Source organism: Schistocerca serialis, chromosome 3 (genome assembly GCF_023864345.2).
Source record: "Schistocerca serialis cubense isolate TAMUIC-IGC-003099 chromosome 3, iqSchSeri2.2, whole genome shotgun sequence".
In the NCBI taxonomy this organism is placed as follows: Eukaryota; Metazoa; Arthropoda; class Insecta; order Orthoptera; family Acrididae; genus Schistocerca; species Schistocerca serialis.
In genome coordinates this window covers 360618005-360639124 of record NC_064640.1, presented here as the reverse complement: position 1 = coordinate 360639124, position 21120 = coordinate 360618005, and the positions used below count along the sequence as shown (strand labels likewise).

At 44.0% G+C, this 21120-nt stretch overlaps 1 protein-coding gene across 7 annotated transcripts in view; it reads left to right on the top strand.

Moving 5' to 3' along the window:
• The window catches only part of LOC126470165 (cAMP-regulated phosphoprotein 21), a 1039480-nt gene that overhangs the window by 366121 nt on the left and 652239 nt on the right, over positions 1-21120 (top strand). For 5 of the 7 annotated variants that reach the window (XM_050097797.1, XM_050097799.1, XM_050097796.1 and 2 more), the window contains exon 4: positions 18399-18503. The exons of the other annotated variants lie outside the window; for them this stretch is intronic. The gene's annotated coding sequence lies outside the window, so the exon portion shown is untranslated. The remainder of the gene's footprint in view (positions 1-18398; positions 18504-21120) is intronic. 7 annotated transcript variants of the gene reach the window in all.

Here is a 21120-nt window from a genome sequence, read left to right as displayed (position 1 = left end):
GATATCGTAACGCATCAAAACTGGGAAATATGGCTTTTAAAAATTCTAGAAAATAATTATTAGCTTTGTATTTAGTATCTTACATAATTCATCATTCGGGAAGAGCGACCGAGTGAAGTGATGCCTGACTCGTATTCAAGAGGAGCGGACAGAAAATCCCTTTCGGTAACACTAATTTACAACGCTCTGAAACACTTGAAGTGATTACCGGCATCATTTCCTTCAATTAGGAACGGTCGATTTACTTCCTCTAGCAAGAGTAAAATGAGAAAACGCTTTTCGCAGGACACAACGTATCAATATAAAACTCTTCAGTGCAAAAAGTTTCGATACTGGATTAATAAAAGATACAGAAATGTTAAGATGGTGGTTTTACTGCTTCAGGTGTTCTGTGTTGTCTGCTCCCACTTCAGTACAACAAACAGAAACGTAATTCACCCACGTCAAGATACCAGAAAAATTCTTCTTTGGGATGTTGTTCAACTCGTGTGTCACATTGACCTGAATATAAGTTACGTCGTCAGAAGCACTGACCCTTCATGTAAATATCTGCACTTTGTTGTTTTGTGGTATGTTCGTCAGCAACACCGTCTCTCGACACCCATGATGCCTTTTTCCAGAAAAGAACTGTTTATGTTTTGTATTTCAATCAAGTGCCGGCAAGCGTCCACGCATCGTTGTTCTCGTTCTGGAGTGAAAGTGTTCGGGACAAAATTTGCACACACGTTTCTCCTCTTCAACACATTCCGAAGAATGTCCTGAACACCTGATTTACAGATGTTCCGTTCCTTGCTATATTGCGATTTGCGACAAAACTTTGACACACTACGACCGCACGTTCACTACTTGACACTGCCTGCTCACTACTGACTGGTCGAATGTACATCTGTTCTTAGTTCAAGCTTCCATCGTAGTTACTGCGTTGATGATTATTGTGCGCTAGGACTAAGTTCAAACTCGGAAATTGTAGGACGGCCGAAGTGTAGTAGTTCTTAATGATCGCAACCTTAATAATGTCCGCTTTCTAACTAGGTCTTCTTTATGGTCGTATACAAACAAGTACTTCTTTCGGAGGCCAAGAATGTGAAACGTTAAGTGACTGTCCCCTGTTCGTTTCGATGCAGTCTCCATAGCTACGCCTTTTTCTTAAAGTTTCCATCATTGGTATTATTAATTTATTCATGCAAGGGATTTTCATAGAAATTGTATTTGTGTACTTAATATAAGTTTCCATACACTAAGTAATTAAAAGAATGCCACACCAGGGAGTTTTACGACAGAAACGGAAGTTGGTAGGCTTGATTCTCCATCAGAAAAATGATGTCTATTCAGATTTCGTGCCAGTCGCGTTAATGCGGCGCTAGTAGCGCCACTATGAGGATGCAAATCGGGTTTGCTTTAGGTACACGCTGTAACGTTCGTGAGCGTCAGTTACCTTAGAGATTGGATGTGATGAGTTGATGCTAAGCAAGGATGCATTTAAGGCAACAAAGACGCCATTATCAGCACCTCACTGAGTTGTAATAGGGCTACAAGAAGATAGATGTTCCTTCTGCGAGATTTCAGAAATATTTGGCAGGAATGTAGCCACTGTACATGATTTGCTGGCAGCGGTGGTCACGAGGACGTACGGTCGCAAGAAGATCGGGCTCCGAACGCCACATGGCACTACCGAGAGGGATGACCACCGTCTTTGGCGTATGGCTCTGGCGCGTCGTCATGCATTTCCAGCAGCAATATGAGCAGCAGTTGGCACCACAGTGACACAACGAACTGTTATAAGTCGGTTACTTCAAGGACAACTCCGAGCCAGATGCCGTGTAGCGTGTATTCCACTGACCCCAAACCACCACCATTTGCGACCTCAGTGGTGTCAAGCGAGAGCTCATTGGAAGGCAGATTGGAGATGTGTTGTGTTTCTGATGAAATCTGGTATTCCGTTGTGCCAGTGATAGCTGCGCGTTCGTTAGAAGGAGACCAGTTGAGGACCGTCAACCAACCGGTCTGCTTGCGAGACACATTGACCAACCCCTGGAGTTATGGTCTGGGGAGCGATTTCGTATGACAGTAGGAGCACTCTCGCGGTTATCAATGCACCCTGACTGCAAATTTATACGTCAGTCCGGTGATTCCACCTGTTGTGCTGCCATTTATGAACAGCATTTCAAGAGATGTTTTCCGACAGGATAACGATAGCCCACATGCCGCTGTTGTAACCCAACATACTCTACAGTGTGTGACATGTTGCCTTGGCCTACTCGACAACCAGATCTGTCTCCAATCGAGTTCATATGGGATATCATTGGACGACAATTCCAGCGTCAACCACTAACAGCTTTAACCGTCCCTTTATTGACCGACGAAATGCAACAGGTATGGAACTCCATCCCATCCCACAATATGACATCCGGCAGCTGTACAAAACAGTTCATGCGCATTTTCGTGCTTGTATTCGTCAGTCTGTTGCTACACTTGTTATTGATGTAACAGCATTTCATTTTTACAATGGCTAATCTCGCGCTTACAGTAACTTGTGATCTTACGATGTTGGTCACTTAAATATGTTACCTAGACAAATGTATTCCAGAAATTTCATTACTCTACATTCATTATTTTTTGGTGTTCTGAGTTTTTCCCGTCAGTTTATATGACATATGATTATACGCACTCTTTTAATGGAGAAACGTCAGGGAAGACGGTGGGCTGTGCCTTTATTGAAGAAATCATCACGGAATTTGCCTGAAGTGATTTAGGAAAGCCACGGAAAGCCTAAATCAAGGTGATCGAAGAAAGTATAAGCCTGCATCCTCCCCAGTCTAAAGCTATCGTTTTAACAAATGCAGCACGCCTTTCGATTTCGCCAAACCTACAGTTCCCTTGCATTTGCACGTATATGGAGAAAGTAAGCTTAATATCATAAAAAAGTTCAACAGTGTTCATTTAGTTTCTTTTTGTTTTTCACTACTGAAAACCACACACACTTCCTGATGACTTTATGAGCACAACCATGTTGCCATATCTCTGTCACATCTCCGTATTTTCCCTTCTGCTTATCTTAAAAACTGAGTCAGCATCCTCTCACGGTGGCATTAGTGATATGAACTACCGTTTACGTTTTCAGTATTAATTCCTAATTGGAGTTATCTAAGTAATTTTTAATTATGGTGCATGCTATACTGAAGAATTTTTGATGCCGGCCTTTGTGACCGAGCGGTTCTAGGCGCTTCAGTCTGGAACCGCGCGACCGCAACGGTCGCAGGTTCGAATCCTGCTTCGGACATGGATGTGTGTGATGTCCTTAGGTTAGTTAGGTTTAAGTAGTTCTAAGTTCTAGGGGACTGATGACCTGAGATGTTAAGTCCCATAGTGCTCAGAATCATTTTGGAATTTTTGATGCAAACGACTCCGGAATTAGATAATTATTAGAATCCACCGTTTGGTCTTGTGAATGTTTTCTTCTTAATACGCACTTAATTAGGTTTCGTCTCCTTCGGGCTTAACAATGCTGCAGCCTGGTTGTTGGTGAGAGTGGCCCATAATGGAAACACAACGTCTCTTTCGTCGTCACCGGTCGTAAGGGATGTCGTAAAATCTCTTTAACTTCGAGCCACCATAACAAGCGTTTGCTGTCATGCAAACCTGTCTGTGTGTCATCGTCTGTCAATGGATGCGCTACAAATTGCGTCATCACTTCCCGATGGCCCACATCCTTGTCCCGCATTTAATGGAACAGTACTGTCGCACATGTCTGAAATCTTCGACATATGAACAGACATGTATCTAAAGCAAATTCTTTTTTGCTCGTTTCTCATTTTTTTAAATCCCACTTTACCTCTGACGAAATGCTGAAGTCTTATCACAATCCTCGCTGCCGCGATGACATCTGTCGGACGGAGCCTTTAATCCCGGCAGGATCCTTGGAACTTTTAAGATGAGTATACTTCATGATGTCTTGACATTCCTTCTACCGAACGCGGTGGCTCAGTGCTAAGACACTCGTCATGTACACTAATGAGCCAAAACATTATGTCAAAACATTATGCCCGCGAAAGGCAAAGATCCCGAGTTCGAGTGTCGGTCCAGCACACAGTTTTAATCTGCCAGGAAGTTGCATTATGACAACTGCCCACTGCGACGTTGGATGCTGGCTGGTGGCGTTACAGGCACGTGTAAACAGAGTAGACACGGTAGAGGGATCACCCTAGAGTAGACGTGGGCAGCAAATGGTGAAATCCATTGAGATAAGCGACTTCGACGAAGGGTAGATTATTATTAGGCAGAGCCTGTGAATGAGTATCTCGGAAACGGCGACGACCTACTGTTGTAAGCATCTACGGAAAGAGGTAGAAGAACAGTGAAACTACCACTGGGCCCTAAATGGTTGAACGTCCACAACTCTTCACGGAACGTGGGGTTCAGAGGGTAGATAGTGATCTGTGGAATCTCTGCCGAAAGGGCACAATGTTGGTGCACGTACAAGTGTTTCGGAGCACACTGCCCATCGTACATTGTTCGACATGGAGCTCCACAGGAGACCACCCCTACGCGTTCACATGTTGCCAGCGACATTGCAAGTTACCATTTCAGTGGGCACGGGACCATCAGGATTCGACCGTCGGCCAATGGAAACATGTCGGCTGTTCGGGTGAATCACATTTTTGCTGCAATAGGTCTCTGCAAAGAGACGAACGGCGGCTCGAAACGTGCAGCGCGCCACAGACGCGGGCTGGTGGGGGCAGTATTATGCTATGGGAGACATTCTTCTACGCTTGTATGGTACCTGTGGTAGTAATTGAAAAGAAGATGACAGCTGTGAACCACCTGCATCCTTTCATGCTTGATATCTTACCCGACGGTGGTGTCATACTTCAACAGCATAACTGTCCATGTCTCGGAACCAGAACCGTGCTACAGCAGTTTGACAAGTATTATAGTGAACTCACGGCGATTTCTTGGCGACCTAACTCATATGACGTATATTCATATGGAATCCATCACCGCGAATAAGCGGCCCGTTATTTACGCGAATTACAGGAGCTGTGCGTAGACAGCTAATACCACATACCTCCTCAAACCTACCAACAGACTGTTGGATCCCCGATACGCAGAATCAGTGTTATATTTCGTTCCAAAGAGAGACAAACAAGCTTTTAAGCAGGTGGACGTAATGTTTTGGCTCATCAGTGTATTTACTCCTGTTGCGGGGAATGCTGCAGTAGTTCTTTGGAAGCTGGCCATTGGTGGCCGAGCGGTTCTAGTCGCTACAGTCTGGAACCGCGCGACCGCTATGGTCGCAGGCTCCCTCGAGCATGGCATGGATGTGTGTGACGTCCTTAGGTTAGTTAGGTTTAAGTAGTTCTAAGTTCTAGGGGACTGATAACCTCAGATGTTAAGTCCCATAGTGCTCAGAGCCTTTTTTTTTTTTTTTTTTTTTTTTTTTTTGTGAAGCCTATCCTCTGTCTAAGGCCTGGTATAATGCAGGTCACCTATTATAGGCGATGCTTGGCGCAACCAAAACAAACACATTGCTCTGTGAGGGTAAAACCCTTCTCATTCATTCGACGGCAGCAAAGGTCTACTCTGCAGGAGCCCACAAACGGATTAGCAGAGGAGGGCGGTGCCCCTTTAATGTACGATTGAGGGCGTGCTCACACGCGGAAATACCAACGAGCCACAAAAGCGGGGCCCCTCACTGTGCGACCCTCCACTGCGTTGCACCTCCCCCACTACCGGATGCCGCGCGGTTGCCGGGTCGGTGGGGGGCGCGGCGGCGCTTCCCCCCCATACCACCCTTCCCAGTATTGCCAGAACTTTGGGTATTAGTAAGTGCAGTGAGCGTTAGCAAAGTGCTGTGTTTGAAAAAGTGCAAAGCATTAGTAATGCATATAAGGTTTTTTTGTGTCTCTTACAGCAGACACTTTTAGTGAAAAGATCCTATCTTATCTTTGGTTAGGGGTTGGGGTTGGGTTGATTTGAGAGGAAGAGACCAAACAGTGAGGTCATCGGTCTCATCGGATGCGGAAGTAAGTCGGTCGCGTCCTGTCAAAGGAACCATTCCGGCATTTGCCTGAAGCGATTTAGGGAAATCACGGAAAACCTAAATCAGGATGGTCGGAGGCGGGATTGAACCGTCGTCCTCCCGAATGCGAGTCCAGCGTGCTAACCACTGCGCCCCCTCGCTCGGTCCTTTGGTTAGGTATGTCTTGTTTGTTAATAGTGTCTTGCTTGGGAACATTCAAATATGATTTATGAAAAGGAAAGAAAGGTATAAATGTGATCTTATACCTAGGTGGTGTATGGTAACTGATTGCTTGATAAATTTAAAATCAATGTTTATGCTTGAGACCTATGTATATTATAAAGTATTTAATAGTGCACTGACGGAAGTATTTCCTCGGTATGGGAATGTTAGTTGGTTCGTGACTTTTTAGAGTGAATGTGTTTTTCAAATTTGTTAATTTCGTCAAAGTGAATGAGTACGCCACAGTTAGGAGTGTTTTGGTTGTTTGTAAACTGAAAAAACTAAATTAAAGGACGTTATCTTTTATCCCATAAGAAACTTGCCAAAATTTACGAAAAAAATTTTGTAGTAAATGGTAACTCACGTCAAATGCAGCTAGGCTACAGTTTTAACCGCGCGGTCTCAGGCATCTTATCACGGTCCGCACGGCTTCCGCCGTCGGAGGTTCGAGGCCTCCCTCGGGCATGGGTGTGTGCGTCCTCCTTAGCGTAAGTTAGTTTAAGTTATATTAAGTAGTGTGTAGGCTTAAGGACCGATGACTGCAATAGTTTGGTCCCATAAGACCTTACCACAAATTCCCAATTTGCTACAATTTTCTATGCGATAGTAGCTAAAGCAAGTCTCTCTCCCTACAGTATGATAGCCAACTAGTAGGATCACGGCCAGATCTCTTTCAATTATGTGGGACGAGAACTTACAGCTGCCACCACAAGGCTCTGCCGCTGCTAGCTGCAGATCCATGAGAAAACACGGTTAGTTTTACACTGGGTGTTGGCCAGCCGCGGTGGCCGTGCGGTTCTAGGCACTCCAGTCCGGAGTGGCGCTGCTGCTACGGTCGCAGGTTCGAATCCTGCCTCGGGCATGGATGTGTATGATGTCCTTAGGTTAGTTAGGTTTAAGTAGTTCTAAGTTCTAGGGGACTGATGACCACAACAGTTGAGTCCCATAGTGCTCAGAGCCATTTGAACCATTTGAACACTGGGTGTCGCGGTTCTGACCTCAATCGTAGAGGCGCCAAAAGGAGGGGTGAAACATGGGTAAGACCAGGTGTAACGACCTTCCCATAGTGTGACACGTCCAGCGTAGAATCAGGCAGAACTGTGATGACATTTAGTGTCAATGTGGCCATTAACCCACCTAACACCCCACATGAACTAAGCTTTGGCCTCTTCTTCACATGTGTCAACACCCTGCTGTCTGAAGCATTTCTGAGCACGAAGGTGACGTCTCAGGGTGGTTGAAATGGCTCTGAGCACTATGGGACTTAACAGCTATGGTCATCAGTCCCCTAGAACTTAGAACTACTTAAACCTAAATAACCTAAGGACATCACACAACACCCAGTCATCACGAGGCAGAGAAAATCACTGAACCGCCCCCCCCCTCCCCCGTCTCAGGGTGCCACGGTTTTGCATCATCACAAATGAAGGTTGTAGGCACCTTTGAGACAAATTTAAAAATGCTAGGTCGCAATGGAAGACAATTATGGGGTTTCTAAACAGTGACCCTTTAATATTGTGGCACGGTGTAAATAAATAAACGTCTAACGGAAACCGCATTGCTCCTTCAGCATGAGCACAGCACAGGTTTCCATCTCTCGTGCCCGCGATTGTAACAGGATTTTAAATCCGAAATAGTCACTCACACAACTTAGTACATCAAACCTACCCTCTCGTCGAACGAGTTGCGGTGCATCGAGGACGACTGCGACACCAGAGGGCGCCACATCGGAACTGGCCGTTGAGACGAACCACTCTTGTAATCATATCATGATTGAAAATTGCTTCAGTTATCCTATTTATGATTTCTATGGCGAAGAATAAACCAATTTCACCGCACTTCAGAGCGCAAACATTCCCTTCAAAAGTGATATGGGTTTATTATTTCTCCTGCTTATTTCAGTTCGAAATTATTATTGTCACAGGGTGTGTGGAATTAATTCATAGACGAGTTAATCAACAACAAAATATGTTGACCTGCAGCTATTAATTCCGATCTATATTTCTTGATGGATACACTATCCAAAACTTCTGTCGTTCTACTTATGTTATTGTTTCGTGCAAGGAAATACCAATGTGGTTGCAGAACTGCTGCCTTGCTAATGTATAAATAAACAGCAGTGGTGGAAACGCTAAGGACAGAAACCACCTTATAAAGACAAATGTTATTCCAAATATAGATCTATATTCATTTTAATGTACTGCCATAATCTACAGCTAAAAATATTATGCTGCAACCTTCCTCCGAAAATTCATCCGCGGTTAACAATTGTATTATTTAACGCATTTTGCTTAATTACTACGCTGCATCTGTGTTTACAATATCCATGAGACCACTGGACAGCGCCGTTTTACGAGAATGCTTTTTGAAATACATCCATTTGCTTGACCGTGGCTCATCGAAGGTACTAAATCACATATATTCTGCTTTTGTCAAAACATGAGTCATATGATTCATCCTTCCAATGGCCGAATTATATTTCCACACTGATATTATTAAAAAATTTCGTTCATTCCGTCCGCAAAGTTTCCTTCTGACTGCAATTAAGTTTTTTTCATACTTCAGCCATCTTCAGCTCACATTTCTATAAGTACTATTGGGGACAAATAGTGTAACGACTTAGAAGAAACTCAAATCAAAGGTCCAGAAAACTACACATACGTATCTGTCATAGCGACTTATGGTCTGTTTTCGTGCATCCGGCGATAGAAAAAAGAGCAACTTTTATCCTTAACTGGTAGCCCCCAGTAACAAGTTACTGAGTCACAGACAGACTGCAGACATGTCTGTGCAATAAAAACCGATATTTCAGCTGCCTTTAAATAAATCACTAGATATATTTCATTTTAATACACACATCAGAAAAGTTATGCATCACCCCGGTTCCCAGAACTCCGGGAGATAGACGTTGACTGTGAATATTGTAACATAGACACTGTCCCTTTGACTGTTCAGATATTTCACTAAACCCGCTCAAAGATGTAAATAACCGTACATGAGCAGCGCATATGAGACGAAGGGGGTCCGACAGCCCATCAGTTCCAGTCATTCCACCAGGAATGAGGTACCGGCTTGTGTTGTCTGTAGTTCAACCATGTCTAGACGGTCAATACCGCGGTTCGATCGCGTCAGTATTGTTACTTTGTGCCAGGAAGGGCTCTCAACAAAGAAAGTGTCCAGGCGTCTCGGAGTGAACCAAAGCGATGTTGTTCTGACATGGAGGAGATACAGAGAGACAGGAACTGTCGATGACATGCCTCGCTCAAGCCGTCCAAGGGCTACTAGAGCTACTACTGCAGTGGATGACCGCTACCTACGTATTATGGTTCGGAGGAACCCTGACAGCAACGCCACCATGTTGAATAATGCTTTTCGTGCAGCCACAGAATGTCGTGTTACGACTCAAACTGTGCGCAATAGGCTGCATGATGCATGTCTTCACTCTCAACGTCCATCGCGAGGTCCATCTTTGCAACCACGACACCATGCAGTGCGGTACAGATGGAACTAACAACATGCCGAATGGACCGCTCAGGACTGGCATCACGTTCTCTTAACCGATTAGTGTCGCATATGCCTTCAACAGGACAATCGTCGGAGACGTGTTTGGAGGCAACCCATTCAGGCTGAACGCCTTAGACACAATGTCCAGCGAGTGCAGCAAGGTGGAGGTTCCCTGCTGTTTTGGGGTGGCATTATGTGGGGCCGACGTATGCCGCTGGTGGTCATGGAAGGCGCCGTAACAGCTGTACGATACGTGAGTGCCATCCTCCGAACGATAGTGCAATCATGTCGGCAACATATTGGCGAGGCACTCCTCTTCATGGACGACAATTCGCTCGGCCCAATCGTGCACATTTTGTGAATGACGTCCTTGAGGATAACGACATCGCTCGACTAGAGTGGCCAGCATGTTCTCCAGATATGAACCCTGTGGAACATGCCTGGGATAGACTGAAAAGGGCTGATTATGGACGACGTGACCCACCAACAACTCTGAGGGATCTACGCCGAATCGCCATTGAGGAGTGGTACAATCTGGACCAACAGTGCCTTGATGAACTTGTGGATAGTACGCCACGACGAATACAGGCATGCATCAATGCAAGAGGACGTGCTACTGGGTATTAGAGGTAGCGGTGTGGACAGCAGTCTGGACCACCACCTCTGAAGGTCTCGCTGTGTGGTGGTACAACATGCAATTTGTGGTTTTCATGAGCAATAAAAAGGGCGGAAATGATGTTTGTGATGATCTCTATTCCGATTTTCTGTACAGGTTCCGGAACTCTCGGAACCGAGGTGATGCAAAACTTTTTTTGGTGTGTGTATTTATATTCAGTGATATTATTCGAAGCGTTTGATCAAAATTTTTGGTTCAAATTACGTTATCCAAACAAAATAGCATTATCCAACAGTAAAGAATTCCAGGTTACAGATTAAGGTACGACAATATAACATTTATTTGTGTACCTTCATGAAAAGTGTCGGATGTCTTCTTGCATTTATATCGAGGTAGGGACAAGGTGGATGCAGTAACAAGTGCTCATGGAATTGATAAGTCACTGCTGACAAACTACTTCTAGAACTGACTGTTATGGGAATTCATGACGTCCTGATGTCAGTGTCAATTAAGAGAGAGAATTTGATCACGACAAAACATCATTTTTTTCGAAATATCGAATTAAATGTATGGCAAATCATTATCCACACTACCCTCAAGCGAACTGTTTATTACTCACGAGGAGCAATCACTAAAACGTAGTCAGTTCCTCACCTATTACCGAACAAAATAAAGGCCTACTATTCCGTTCTCATTCCAGCAATCATTTTATTTCCCTCTTTTGCAAATATCTGCATAAAATTTCGGAATGTAAACTATTCATGACGTAAGATCTCAATTTATTTGTGCAATAAAACACTATGTCCTAGTTGCTTCTGATGCCAGTCGATGATTGAATATCTAACCAAGTCAGCGATGCTTTTATTCCGTAGCTGCTTCTGCAAGTACGCAGACTCATAACTCACATGTTGTATAAGAGACACACAACATCAGCACCGAGTGAGGTTACTTGGTGGCCAAGACGTTATACTCGTATTGAAACAACTCCCCGTCCAATCATCCTTAAATGACGTGAGTGATGGAACATTTCCCGAAACTGGTTCACAACCTCTTAGTTACCCCCATTCTGTTCTGAGTGAGATGGAACTGTCTTCTACAGATTTGAAGAAACGGAGGTGACACGCCACTACAAGATCACTAAACTAAGTTACAGTTAGACACAGTTGGCTACTACCTTACAACAGCAGTATGGAGAACACATACTCTCAAAAACACCACAGAGGTGTTGCCATTTGTCACCGGACATCCGTCTACAAGTGCTTGTAACTAGATGTTGCATCAATAGTATGACGTGAACTTCCAGTAGATTTCGGTAGATGAGTATGGGAGTTTCTTCCAGTTCTGTAACTGTTTTGAGATCGTATGATCTGAACGTCAGTTGATACCGTTTCATTGAAGAGATACTCCGTTATGTTCAGATCAGCTATGGGATGGCCATTCTACACTTTTCGAAACTCCGTAATTGTTTCCCACTGCGACGCGTGAGTTTGAACTTTGCTTCAAAGGCGTCTACTGCCTTCCTCTGTAATAATTCAAAACCGGGGCTTCTTACTCAGTCGCCCTCGGGTTCGACGACGCTTCGAACAGCGAAGTGTAGACGCAGCTGAGAAGTTCATCTGAAGTGTAACATACATGAAATGTATTTGCAGCCGAGAATGGGCGCAGCCATCAGCTCAATAATGGAACGACGACAATGAAAGCTTGTGCCGGATCAGGACTCGAACTCTGATATCCTCCTTTATGCAAGCTGTCACCTTAGCTGCTTTGGCTATCAGTTTGTGACCAACGGCCGGATCCAAACTTCTATATGTTGCCGTTCATGCGTTACAACCTGCACAAGTACATAATATGCAATTCCTGTGCAGGGGGAGGACATTTTAATTCAAAGTCGCTGCCTGGTGTCGGCGGATAAATACATTATTGCAATGCCTGAGTTGTTAAGGCATATTTTTAAAATTCCCAATAAATGTGGGCAGGTGCCACGGAGGGTTTTGCCAAACTGCGAGGGGGGGGGGGGGGGAGTGCGTCTTAGAGGGGCTCTTTGCCATTTTATTCGTGCATATGTCAATGTCGCATCCCACCATGCTCGTGGCACAAGAGGGCGTGAAACAGGAGGGCGTGAAACAGCACTTTACACGAGAGCAAGAACTGTAGTCGCGCTGCACTCCATTGCTCCACAGTGTCCATAGAGAGAGGTTGAAACGTCCGGCGGTGCAAGCAGCGTCAAAGGTTGTCAAGAACGTCCTCATCCCACTGAGAACTGTCGTTTTCGACAGCAAAATGTGCGGGCATCAACGGCCAAAGGAAAGGGGTGGTTTCATTGACGCCCTTTATCCCACCCTCTGAGGCCTTTACGCGTCGATTTTGAGCGTTGGTGTGTCTGATATTTTCTCCTCGGCCACCTATAAGAAAACAGCGTGATTTCGTCGCTGGGTGTCGTCGTTCAGACTTCCGTCACAGAAGGGTCAAAAGAAGGGATGAAATGTGGGTAAGATGGTTCGTGAGGAGCTTTCCATCACGTGACACGTCCACGATGGCCTTGGGCAGAAGTGTAGTGAAATTTGGTGCCGATGTGACATTATTAACCCATCATACACGTCATATGAACTTCTCAGCTCTGACCTTTTTTTCGCATCTGTTGACAGCGTCCTCAAGCTCGAGCGTGATGCCGCAGGGCGCAACGCTTTTGTACCAATACAGAGGATGGTTGTAAGCACCTTTGAGCCAAATTTAATACTTTTGCTTCGAAACACTAATCCTTTAACTCTTTTGTGCGGTGTATTGCGTTTCTTGCCATTCCATCGAATCTCACGGCAATACATATCGCTTTGTAGTTAGTTTGTTAGTTCAATGCATGTAGTCACTAGATCTACATCTACATAAACGTGATTACTCTGTTATTCACAATAAAGTGCCTGGCAGAGGGTTCAATGAACCACCTTCATGCTGTGTCTCTACCGTTCCACTCTCGAACGACACGCGGGAAAAACGACCACTTAAATTTTTCCGTGCGAGCCCTGATTTCTCTTATTTTATCGTGATGATCATTTCTCCCTATGTAGGTGGGTGCCAACAGAATCTTTTCGCAATCGGAGGAGAAAACTGGTGATTGAAATTTCATGAGAAGATGCCGTCGCAACGAAAAACGCCTTTGTTGTAATGATTGCCACTCCAATTCAAGTATCATGTCTGTGACACTATCTCCCCTATTTCACGATAATACAAAACGAGCTGCCCTTCTTTGTGCTTTTTCGATGTCATCCATCAGTTCCACCTGATGCGGATCCCACATCGCACAGAAGTACTCCAGAATAGGGCGGACAAGCGTAGTGTAAGCAGTCTTTTTGGTAGACCTGTTGCACCTTCAAAGTGTTCTGCCAATGAATCGCAATCTTTGGTTTGCTCTACCCACAATATTATCTATGTGATCGTTCCAATTTAGGTTGTTTGTAATTATAATCCTTAAGTATTTAGTTGAATTTACAGCCTTCAGATTTGTGTGACTTATCGCGTAATCGAAATTCAGCTGATTTCTTTTAGTACTCATGTGAATAACTTCACACTTTTCCTTATTCAGGGTCAACTGCCACTTTTCGCACCATACAGATATCTTATCTAAATCATTTTGCAAGTCGTTTTGATCATCTGATGACTTTACAAGGCGTTAAATGACAGCATCCTCTGCAAACAGTCTAAGACGGCTACTCAGACTGTCTCTTATGTCGTTAATACAGACCAGGAACTATAGTGGGCCTATAACACTTCCTTGGGGAACGCCGGATATTACTTCTGTTTTACTCGATGACTTTCCGTCTATTACTACGAAGCTATTCTTGGGCTGCTGTACGATACTCTTAGATGGTATGCCAAAGTCTATAAAGTAGTTTTGTAGGAGTCTATAGAATCCATTGCTATACAGCAAATGTAGTAAAACAGAAGTACACTATAAGTATTTCGAGATTTTTATAAGTTGATGATATGTCAGTGTCATTGGTGAGGAAGGAAGAAAACATAATGTTTAAAATCTTGTCGACATTGAAATCATTAGGGATTGATGAAAAGGTGGGGTAGAGGAAGGATGGGAAAGGAATTAGGCTGCGTCCTTTCAAAGGAACCATCCTGGAATTTTGCCGTAAGACATTCACGGAAACAGCGGTAAATCTAAATCAGGATGGCCGGACAGGACCTTCGTCCTCCGGAATGCTAGCCCAGTGTCCTAACCACCGCGCTGCCTCTCTCGGCTAATTAGTGAACTGCTGCAGATGGCTAAGAGCAGTTGTCAGTACTTCTGCAAGTAAGCTATAAATTCTAGCTTAGATGCAGGCACGATTTGGGGATGAAATTAGTGTGGAACTTTCTAGAATAACAGTAGGAGAAGAGAACTGGAGATGTTTGTGAATTATTTTCATTCTAGGCGCTACAGTCTGGAACCGCGCGGCCGCTACGGTCGCAGGTTCGAATCCTGCCTCGGGCATGGATGTGTGTGATGTCCTTAGGTTAGTTAGGTTTAAGTAGTTCTAAGTTCTAGGGGACTGATGACCTAAGATGTTGAGTCCCATAGTGCTCAGAGCCATTTGAACCATTTTGAATTATTTTCAATTCAGAACTGAGCAATGAGGAGACAGAATTGAAACGATTACTGATGGATTAAGAACACACGATGAGAGACTGTCCCGATACCATGTGATCCTGTCATATAAATATTACCGCTACCTACGCTAGACGTCAGAGTGCAATAACAACTCACATACCGCAGGTGGCAGCACTAGCAGTGAAGGTTATATGAAGTGTGTAGAGGGGACGCTGGAAACATTGCTGTCTTGTCATAATGCGGAAACGGTGAGATTTATCTGACGCTCAAATGCGCATGATCATCGGCTTTCGGGCCAAGGGTGTAAGTATTCCCGAAACTGGTCGCCTGCCGTCGTGGTTGAAGTATACCGTGCATGGCAAAATGAAGCTATACAAAACCGGCGCCAAGGCAGTAGCTATGCACCTGGTCTGAAGATGACAGCGGTGATCGACGGCTGCGGAGATGTATACGGGCGAAGAGACGTGTAACTGCTGACCAGCTGACAGCTCAGATGCACTAAGAAGCTACCAACAGTGCAGTGTCCCCTCAACGACCGTTCAGCGAACGTTGCAGCGAATGGGTCTCCGCAGGAGGCACCTTGGTTCCTGTTCCCATTCGGACTGCCGTTCGTCAGCGACAAAGACTGGAATTTGCACGCCGATATTGCAACTGAATGTCCGCTGAGTCGCGACAGATGACCTTTTCAGATTACTCATATTTTAAGCTACATCGGACAGATGACTGTTGGTCAGTACGAAGTGAAACGTTTGAAATCAAATACTCTGTAATAATCGTCGGAAGGGCCAAGACCAGAGGAGGGAGCACTATGGTCTAGGGAATGTTTTTGTGGCGTCCCTGGCACAATAGATCAACACAAGTATGCATCTATTCTTTGGGACCATGTCGTCCCATACGTGCAATTTGTTTTCCACAGCATGAAAGTATCTACCAGCAGGACAATGCAACAACATGTGACACAGCTTGTAGTGTACGTGCGTGGTTCTAAGAGCTCCAGGATGAGTTTAGCGTACTCCATCGGCCACCAAACTCCTCGGATTTAAATTCAGTCGAGAATCTGTGGGTCCACCTCGAACGGGCTGTTCGTGCCGCGGATCCTTAATCGAGAAACCTTGCGCAGCTGGCCACGGCACTGTAGTGGGCATGGCTCCACATCCCTGTCGGCACCTTCCAGAACCTCATTGACTCTCTTCCTACACGTCTCGCAGCGGTATGTGCTGCAAAAGGGTGGTTATTCGGGCTTTTGACAGATGATGACATTAATTACATTAATTGATGTACTACACTACTGGCCATTAAAATTGCTACACCACGAAGATGACGTGCTACAAACGCGAAATTTAACCGACAGGAAGAAGATGCTGTGATATGCAAATGATTAGCTTTTCAGAGCATTCACACAAGGATGGCGCCGGTGGCGATACCTACAACGTGCTGACATGAGGAAAGTTTCCAACCGATTTCTTATACACAAACAGCAGTTGACCGGCGTTGCCTGGTGAAACGTTGTTGTGATGCCTCGTCTAAGGAGGAGAAATACGTACTATCACATTTCCGACTTTGATAAAGGTCTGATTGTAGCCTATCGCGATTGCGGTTTATCGTATCGCGACATTGATGCTCGCGTTGGTCGAGATCCAATGACTGTTAGCAGAATATGGAATCGGTGGGTTCAGGAGGGTAATACGGAACGCCGTACTGGATCCCAGCGGCCTCGTATCGAGATGACAGGCATCTTATACGCATGGCTGTAACGGATCGTGCAGCCACGTCTCGATCCCTGAGTTAACAGATGGGGACGTTTGCAAGCCAACAACCATCTGCACGGACAGTTCGATGACGTTTGCAGCAGCATGGATTATCAGCTCGGAGAACACGGCTGCGGTTAACCTTGACGCTGCATCACAGATAGGAGCGCCTGCGATGGTGTACTCAACGACGAACCTGAGTGCACGAATAGCAAAACGTATTTTTTTCGGATGAATCCAAGTTCTGTTTACAGCATTCATGATGGTCGCATCAGTGTTTGGCGACATCACGGTGAACGCATATTGGAAGTGTGTATTCGTCATCGCCATACTGGCGTATCACCCGGCGTGATAGTATGGGGTGCCATTGGTTACACGTTTCGGTCACCTCTTGTTCGCATTGACGGCACTTTGAACAGTGGACGTTACATTTCAGATGTGTTACGACCCGTGGCTCTACCCTTCATTCGATCACTGCGAAACCCTACATTTCAGCAGGATAATGCACGAACGCATGTTGCAGGTCCTGTACGGGCCTTTCTGGATACAGGAAACGTTCGGCTGCTGCCCTGGCCAGCGCATTCTCCAGATCTCTCACCAATTGAAAACGTCTGGTCAATGGTGGTCGAGTAACTGGCTCGTGACAATAAGCCAGTCACTACTCTTGATGAACTGTGGCATCGTGTTGAAGCTGCATGGGCAGCTGTACCTGTATATGCCATCCAAGCTCTGTTTGACTCAATGCCCAGGCGTATCAAGGCCGTTATTACGACCAGAGGTGGTTGTTCTGGGTACTGATTTCTCAGGATCTATGCACCCAAATTCCCTGAAAATGTAATCACATGTCAGTTCTAATATAATACATTTGTCCAATGAATACCCGTTTACCATCTGCATTTCTTCTTGGTGTAGCAATTTTAATGTCTAGTAATGTAATAAAAAACCACACACACATTCAATGTCGTAACTTATTGGTATATTTCCTTCTGCTTAAAATGATTACGTTACCTCAACAGCAAATTTTTCTGCTGAGTGATTTAAGCAAAGTGAAAGATAACAATATGCACATCTGACTGAAGCCACTTCTTTACATTCCATATCTTTTCTGTGTTCAAGCAGTCCAATATCATCGATAGAAAATGTAATTAGTGGGTAGTTTGATGTTGGATTTTCTCGAATGCGTGACTTACTACAATATAGTCGTAGATACTGTGGAAACTTCATACTTCTATGAACATGTCGGCACGATCCACCCTGAGACCACTTGCCGTGCACTTTCTGTACAAAACACGTAGCCAACTAACTTGTGACTACATTAGAGGTGTTTATAGGCTGCTCTACTGATTTGCTCGACTGTAGTGGAGTGTAGATGTGCGATGTGGTTCTGCGGGAAGCCCGTAAAAGCTGCCGACTATTATTTCTGCGGCGAGATGGTGTCTTTCCCAGCCCACCATTGCTGATTCTGAACTCTGTCCTATTTAAGATGAAGCTTTCATTGTTACAAGCTCGTCAAAATACAGCAAGCCTCATGTGCCGTGGAAAGTTATTATATCGGTTCACGATACCGTTTTCATAGTTGTTCGCCGGTGCACATTTCTTTTGTTCACTTTAACTAGTCTTATAACTTCATAAAATATTCACAGTTAATACAAAACAGGTATCTGATCGTATCTCTTAGGTATTTTCTGATGCTTCCAGGTCAACGCTCAAGACTCGTGCATTTGCGGACCATGAACGACTCACCTGTTGTTGCCAACGGCTTGGTCTGAACAGGAATCGCCTAGCGGGATCACCAAGATCTCGGTGAGTCCCAAGCAAATGCTATGTAGTAACGTTAAAGGACCATAGTTGTGCACTGTTCTTAGGATTCGACATGGCTGCTTAATTACCGACCTAAGTTTGTTCACACCTCTCAGCCGTATGAAGGAAGAGAAAGAGAATTAAGGATCAATACCTCTTCAGCCCATAGCTTTTCGGAGTGGATCATTAGCTCAACTAAACAAGACTAGGGTCTTTCATGTAGAACCATATCGGCATTCGTCCGAAATGATTTAGAAAAGCCACGTGTCCGTAAGATGCCAGGCTGTCACGTTCTAGACACCGTTATTCTTGCACATATTTATCTGGTGTACATTCGTTCTCTGAAAACAAAGTGTTTCGAAACAGATTAGTTTAATTGCAAGACGCTTATGGCAACAGTTTTTTCGTTGTCACGATTGGTGAGTAGGAAAAAACAACAGGTGTTTGCCTTCTATAATACATAAAAATACAGGGAGCGAGCGGTTAACTTGTACAGAGCCCAGACTCAAGCTTTAACAACTGAAGGGCAGGAGAGGGACGTAATACTTAAAAAGCGATTGAGAGTGAAGTATAGCCTGTTCCAGACAATATTCAATCTGTACGTTGAGCGAACAGTAAAGGACGCTAATAAAAAAATCTGGAAAGGGAATTAAAGTTCAGGGAGAAGAAATACAAAGTTTGAGGTTTGCCAATGACACTGTAATTATGTTAGAGACGGTAAGAGAACAGGGAAGTCAGTTGAATAGAAATGATAGTATATTGAGAAGTTATATGATAAATATCATTAAAAATAAAAATACGATAATCGAATTTAGACGAATCAGTCAGGTGGCCCTGAGGGAATGAGATTAGTAAATGAAGCATTAAAAGTAGTAGATGAGCTTTGCAATTTAGGCAGGAAGATACCTGGCGATGGCTCAAATAGGCAGAATATAAAATTGTCAATAGCAATCGCAAAAAAAGTGTTGCTGAAAAAGAGAAATTAGTTAACATTTAATAAAAATTGAAGTATATGGAAGTCTTTTCTGAAAATATTTGAAGAGTGGAAGCGTCAATCGTTCTAAGTGCCAAATGTCACATTTATCAAGAGAATCAAAAAGCAATATACCTCTTTCTTTAGATAACTTATTTGTAACCTAGAAAATTGAGAATATATTCTGATACCTCAGCGTTACGTTGCTCATCTCATCACTGGAGAAATAATGAGGCAAATCAGGCAATAAATTTGGTAAGAACATTCTAGGTGCCATACCATAGACTGTGTGCCAACACCAGTGTTTTTGTTTCAAGTACCATTAATACCGAGGCATTTAGTTTTACTTGTGGTAGTAAAAGTACAGAAGTGAAGCAGAAATGTTTCAGCTCATAGAACCAGCTAATAGAACCAAAAAAATCCACTTCCGATACTTCTTTCATTATTTAAAAAAGAATAACAAAATTAAATTCATGAAAATATTGAAAATTTTGTCTTCTGTTTTTTGCACAACTCCATTTTTCATATCAGATGTTGCGAAATTTACTGTAGAAATCCCTCTACTGTTGATGAAGAAATCGTTAACGGATCTTTCTATATGGTTAACAGTGTTAGAGACACACGTTGTTTTTGCGCTCACTTTTCCAACTATTTTTGAAACCCAAATCATCTCCTTTCATTACAAAGATGTTTTATTGATACAAACAAAAGTTTACATGCAGTTTACATGCTTTCCACAAGAGCCGGCCGGGGTGGCCGAGCGGTTCTAGGCGCTACAGTCTGGAACCGCGCAACCGCTACGGTCGCAGGTTCAAATCCTGCCTCGGGCATGGACGTGTGTGATGTCCTTAGGTTAGTTAGGTTTAAGTAGTTCTAAGTTCTAGGGGATTGATGACCTCAACAGTTAAGTCCCATAGTGCTCGGAGCCATTTGAACCAATTTCCACACGAACTGTGCGTCAACTAAATGGAGAAGAGATGTAAGTCCATAGGGAAGCATCGCTTGACATAAAGATCATGTGCCATCTAGTAGTGGATGGTGGAAATGTTTCTTTATGACTTTGCACTCGGAACTAGTCTGGTGACGTCCTACTGAGTACCGAGAACACAATAGCTCTGAAAACCCATTTTGTGAAAACTGGCAGTTACAAAGTTTGGTGTTTGCACTCTTATTTATCTTCTGTCCAAAGACCGGTCTGCTACAGCTCTCACCTCTAATATATCCTATGCAACAAACTCCACCATTTTAGTATAAATACTGCAGCTTACACCTATTAGAAAGTGTTTATTGCAGGGAATCCTTGGTCTCCCTTTACAACTTGACCAAATTAGCAATTTCTTGATGCCTCAGGATGTCTCCTGTGAACCGGTAGCTTCTTTTCGCCAAGTTGAGCTACAAAATTTTCTCCGCAATTCATTAGTTACTCATTCTACACACCTAATCTTCAACTCTTCTGTAGCTTTGAGGGAGAAAATAGTGAAAGCAGCAGAGCGTAAAGTACGCAAGACAATATTGTAATATAAGAACACAAGTATTAACTTTAGAAATCTTTTGTCCGCAATTGCTATATTCTATTGAACGTCTATCGTTTCAAGTATTTCCGCATTAGAGTGACTCTCTTGTAAGATGACACTTCCCTTCTTTGTT